The sequence below is a fragment of the Apis dorsata genome, unplaced genomic scaffold (assembly GCF_000469605.1).
Source record: "Apis dorsata unplaced genomic scaffold, Apis dorsata 1.3 scaffold_135, whole genome shotgun sequence".
Taxonomy (NCBI): domain Eukaryota; kingdom Metazoa; phylum Arthropoda; class Insecta; order Hymenoptera; family Apidae; genus Apis; species Apis dorsata.
This window is the reverse complement of record NW_006263427.1, coordinates 329,545-335,327: the sequence shown is the minus strand read 5'-3', so window position 1 is coordinate 335,327 and position 5,783 is coordinate 329,545. Positions and strand designations below refer to the sequence as shown.

The 5,783-nt window shown below is 32.0% G+C and overlaps 1 protein-coding gene across 3 annotated transcripts in view; it reads right to left on the bottom strand.

The window, feature by feature from the left end:
* LOC102674166 (peroxidasin-like) overlaps positions 1-5,783 on the bottom strand; it is a 290,955-nt gene that overhangs the window by 277,730 nt on the left and 7,442 nt on the right. The window contains exon 1 of one of the 3 annotated variants that reach the window (XM_031509284.1): positions 5,592-5,775. The exons of the other annotated variants lie outside the window; for them this stretch is intronic. The gene's annotated coding sequence lies outside the window, so the exon portion shown is untranslated. Of the gene's footprint in view, positions 1-5,591; positions 5,776-5,783 lie in introns of those variants that run through there. 3 annotated transcript variants of the gene reach the window in all.

Sequence of the window (5,783 nt, the reverse complement as noted above, 5' to 3'; positions counted from 1 at the left end):
TTTTTTTTTTTTTTTTTTTTTTTTTTGAGTTACAACCTACTTTTCTAATATTCAAATAACTTGCGACCCTTTTCCCGGCCATGTAAAAAAGAAAATTAAAAAAATTAAAATATAGTTTCATCATATGTTCTACCTGCATATCGACTATAAATTTACAATATCTTTAAATTAATTAAAGAAAATCGTTTTTCTACTTCTATAATATGGTTAAAAAAATCATCTAAAAGTTACTAGCAATTGATCTAACAATATAATAAATTTATTTATAATTATTTTAATTTTTATAGAAAATAAATATATATATCTATACATCTAGTTATTTGCATTCTATTTATCATTAGAATATTTCTATATATATTATCGATACACGTTTATAATTAATAGTACTTTCATTTGTTTAAAAAAAAGAAAAAGATCACGTACAAATATTTTCTAGAACCATTATTGCCCCTTCGGAAACGAACCCCTTTCGTAGCCCCTTGAAAGGGCTGTAATTTTTCCCTCGTTAAACAATTTTTCAAGTTTATTATCTGTCATCCGATAAGTTTGTAAACGCGGCATAATTTCGCGGCTTATAACTTCTTTCCTCGAACTGTGCTTTACATTTCAATGTATACACCGTGTATACCGCGATCAAAGATAAATCTGTAGAAATTGTGCATTCAATGGATGCAAGTGGAAGGCAGAGTTACACGATAGATGCACCTTGGCGGAATCTCCACGTGCGTTTCTGTGTAAGCGAAAGCAGTTGTCGTAAAATGTGCAGGAAGCGTCTACTTAATGCAACTGCAACTCGTCCCGAACTATTCGAGATAAGGCTACTCTCTGAAAGCTCTATAGCCATTGATTCCCTCCCGAAACTCTCTGACCTCTAATACGACTCGAATATTAGAGTATTTCGACAGTAAGCGTTTTGAGGTTTCGCGTTTCTATTCCTATTCGTGTCGTTATTCTGTTACTGTTAACGCTTTCTAAGGATATTCGGGAACAATCGGCGAATTATTCTCCTCCTTCCTTACTTATAATATTTGCGAAACGATTTTCACCATTAAAAAATCTTAATTGTTGATTACGAGTATTGTATTTAAAATTCATGAAATTGTACGATTGGGATGATCTGACTGATTTATTATATTTGTCTGATTGCTAATTCAATTACTGTTACTTTATTTCGCTCGTCTGACTATAATTAGAGTAATTTCCTTGTTCCATGATTGATCTGTACTACTTGTCTGACGCGCGGAGCAGTGAAATTTCTCTGACTAAAATAGAAGATTAATAATCAATTTTCTTTACTTTATTTACCGCGTTCAGAAAATTTTCGCGCATAGATGAAATGTTTCAATGAAAAGGTAAGCAAAAATAAAGAGATTTCATATATATTCTTTTTTTATCTCGGTTCTTTTCTACGTTTAAACAATTTACTTAACTTTGTTCCTTCCTTTCTTTGTTCAAGATATTTCTCGAGAAAATCGATCGTCTCACTCACATGGTTCATCACATCTATCCACGTAATAGTGATTTGTCTCCAACTGATTAAGAAGCATCGTGGCTCTATTGACCGAGATACGAGCGCATAGATCTCAAGTAAATCAAATCGCTGCTCAGATTTTCGCATTAAGGGAACGTAATACGTGACGCGGCAGCCAGTAAATCACGATCACGCGTGTGATGTTTTTATTTTCGAACGGGTTCAAATAAATGGCTCGCTCGATACGAATCGAGATCGTTTATGTTAATTGCCGTTACAAAACGTGAATTATAACAAAGTGCAACTGCAAGCGCGCCATTCGCGAAAAAGTAAGCTCATCGAAGAGCGCGTCATCGTCACGGATAATTTATCATTTAAAAGTGGATCGTTTCTTGCCCCCTGCATCCACGCCAACATCCGTGGAATTAACTTTCTTATGCAGACGCCCCTTGACCCATTTCCATCTTACGTGGCATCGTATTTCCTAGAAGAGGCTAAGCCGCTTTCCTACCCGTTCACGTAAAATGCATCAACACACGCGCCCATTTCTATATGTTAATGCGATTGGAAGGTGACACCTAGTTGAAAAACCTAGTTACATATACAGAAATTTCCTATTTTTTCGGTCAAGCTGGAGGAGCTATAATCCACGAGGAGGGTGTTAATATATTCGTATTTGGAACGCGCATTTGGAAACTCGATTTCGAAGATGGAAACAGAATGATTCTTCTATAAAAGTGTAAGTCCAAGTTTATTTATTAAATTTGGGGGGAGTCTATATACAGAAATTTCCTATTTTTTCGGTCAAGCTGGAGGAGCTATAATCCACGAGGAGGGTGTTAATATATTCGTATTTGGAACGCGCATTTGGAAACTCGATTTCGAAGATGGAAACAGAATGATTCTTCTATAAAAGTGTAAGTCCAAGTTTATTTATTAAATTTGTATTAAATCTATATACAGAAATTTCCTATTTTTCAGTCAAACTGGAGGAGCTATAATCCACGGGGGTGTTAATATATTTGTATTTGGAAACTCGATTTCGAAGATGGAAACAGAATGATTCTTCTATAAAAGTATAAATCCAAGTTTATTTATTAAGTTTATGACCGAGTTTAAATTTGTATTAAATCTAATATACAGTAATTTCCTATTTTTTCAGTCAAACTGGAGGAGCTATAATCCACGAGGAGGGTGTTAATATATTCGTATTTGGAACACGCATTTGAAAACTCGATTTCGAAGATGGAAACAGAATGATTCTTCTATAAAAGTATAAATCCAAGTTTATTTATTAAGTTTATGACCGAGTTTAAAGTTGTATTAAATCTAATATTCAGTAATTTCCTATTTTTTCAGTCAAACTGGAGGAGCTATAATCCACGAGGAGGGTGTTAATATATTCGTATTTGGAACACGCATTTGAAAACTCGATTTCGAAGATGGAAACAGAATGATTCTTCTATAAAAGTATAAATCCAAGTTTATTTATTAAGTTTATGACCGAGTTTAAAGTTGTATTAAATCTAATATTCAGTAATTTCCTATTTTTTCAGTCAAACTGGAGGAGCTATAATCCACGAGGAGGGTGTTAATATATTCGTATTTGGAACACGCATTTGAAAACTCGATTTCGAAGATGGAAACAGAATGATTCTTCTATAAAAGTATAAATCCAAGTTTATTTATTAAGTTTATGACCGAGTTTAAAGTTGTATTAAATCTAATATTCAGTAATTTCCTATTTTTTCAGTCAAACTGGAGGAGCTATAATCCACGAGGAGGGTGTTAATATATTCGTATTTGGAACACGCATTTGAAAACTCGATTTCGAAGATGGAAACAGAATGATTCTTCTATAAAAGTGAAATTTATTTATTAAGTTTATGAGCGAGTTTAAATTTGTCTTAAATCTGTTTCGTTCTATAGCTATCTCTGTCTAACGTAATGTAAATAAGTTTCAATTAATTTTTTTTTATATATATTAACTTTTGTATTTTTATTTTTAGATTCGATCTTTCAAAAATGGATTGGATTCAAGAGGTTATGAACAAACTAACTTATTCCTAATTTTCACTTATAAACTATACTGCTATAGTTCGATTAGGAAGGAAACATTCTATATACTCAGTATATAGAATGATCACTTTCTTTCTTTATTAAAAATTTTAGGAAGAAAGAAACACATTAGAAATTTAGAATTTTTTAGAAAAGATTTCTAACTTTACTTTTTTTTAATTTTAGTTTTTACTTAACTCGATCCAAGTATTTTCTTAATTTCATAAAATAAAGAAGAAGGATATAAATTCTTATTAAAATATACAATTATTATATTTCGTCGATACAATTATTCCTGTTCAAAAGAAAAATTAACCAGCGAAATAGTGTCGTTTATTTTATTAATATCGAAAAGGAGTGAAAGTATTGTGAGGAAAGCAATTATCTGAAATATCATTCGAATTGTTCGAAATAAACAGTTTCAATTGAATTCAACTGGATATTATGTATTTCTGGTCACAGAGACTCGGATTGTAACGAGAAAAACAATTGCTTGCACGAATACAGATTATTTGTTACACTCAGAGTGTCGAGTTAATTATGCACATCAACGTTGTGCTTGTAATGAGATTTTTAATTATTGTTTCAAGAAATCGATATACGAAGAGCATTAATAAACACAGCATTGAAAATATCAACATTACTGGATTGGACTACATGTAACCATATAAAAATTGACGTAAAAATTTTACACCGTGTATCTTACTATTATCCTACTACTTAATACAAATATCGTACCTGGCATCTCTTCATTTTTCAACATAAATCTTTTCTACATGTTTCGTTAAAAAATTCATACTATATCCTATTAGAATAAAACATATGAACACTCTTCTATTGGAATAATTCTAATTTGTTTATCCTAATGAGAATGATACAAAGAAAATAATACAATAATACTAAATGCATATTTGTTTCAATAACAGATATAAAGTATGTAAAAATTTTCTTTATTTCCCAAATATTCGATTGAAATAGAACGTTTTAACTAAGAAAAGTTATTCTCGTACAAATTATTCATAATTTCTTAAACTCATTATAAATAAATTGTACAAATTACAAGAATACATATCTCCATCTCGATGAATGAACAAGATATATAATAATTTTGTTAAAAATGGAAACCTATAATTTTATGGCTACCAGATAGAGTGTCAGATAACACGAAGATAATTCATCCTCGCTTAATCATCGATGATTATACACGATGTTGAAAACTTAAGATACATTTTAGGTTTTGATGAAGCTCACCTATTATTATCCAAGAAAAGCAAACTAATCCGTTGTTATCTATCGAGAACATCGATACCAAAGGGTTATGATGTTACGCTCTACGTCCAAGATTTAATTACAAGAGATTTAAGACGGATTTCTGGTAATACCCCTATCGTTACAACCATCGTTCGTTACCGCGTACGGATGAGAATTACACACATGATTACAATTCTAACGCGGTATGTCGAAATATGCGGCATTATCGGGAAATATGTAAATCAGTATTATCGAATCGCGGAGGAACCGCTAATAAATGTACCATCCGGACATATATGTGTATCTATATTCGTTCATCACTATGAATATTGGATGTACTTATCGAAAAGCTACCTCTTCATTGATTTCAATGGGCTTAAAATATTTATATGCACATCGTTCTGACTTTTTCTTGTACGTATATAACCAATAATTCTCAAAGTTATAAGTACTTTTCGTATATAATATATTGCTCAAACCAGTATAGATTTAAATCAGATTCCATTACGTTAGACTCTTAGATTTGTTGCAAGAAAGTCTACTCTGTGTAACTTGTGATTTTTTATTACTTTTACTATTATTTATATATGAATATCGAATAAGTATAATTGCAAGCGCCGATCTTTTATTATATTTTATATATTATACGAAAATTTTCTTTTCTCTCTGAATATATAATATATATTTTTCTGAACTCCTCCCACAAATCCTCTCGAAATCTTACAGGGAACGGTGAAAACACCCATTCAAATCCAAAGAAGGAGATAGCTTTTCGACAAAATTGGCCAAATAATGTCATCAACACACTCACCCAACCGATCCTCCGCCCTTCCTCCACCCTTCCTCTCCTCCTCCAACTCTCTCGCCTCTGCCAAATCTTCCTTCCTTTCCTTCCCTCTTCCTCTTCTTCACAATCCAATCTTCGATAATACGGAATACGTCGAAGAAATTACACCCAGCTTCCTTCACCAACGGCCCACAATTCCCCAACAACCGTGGAAAT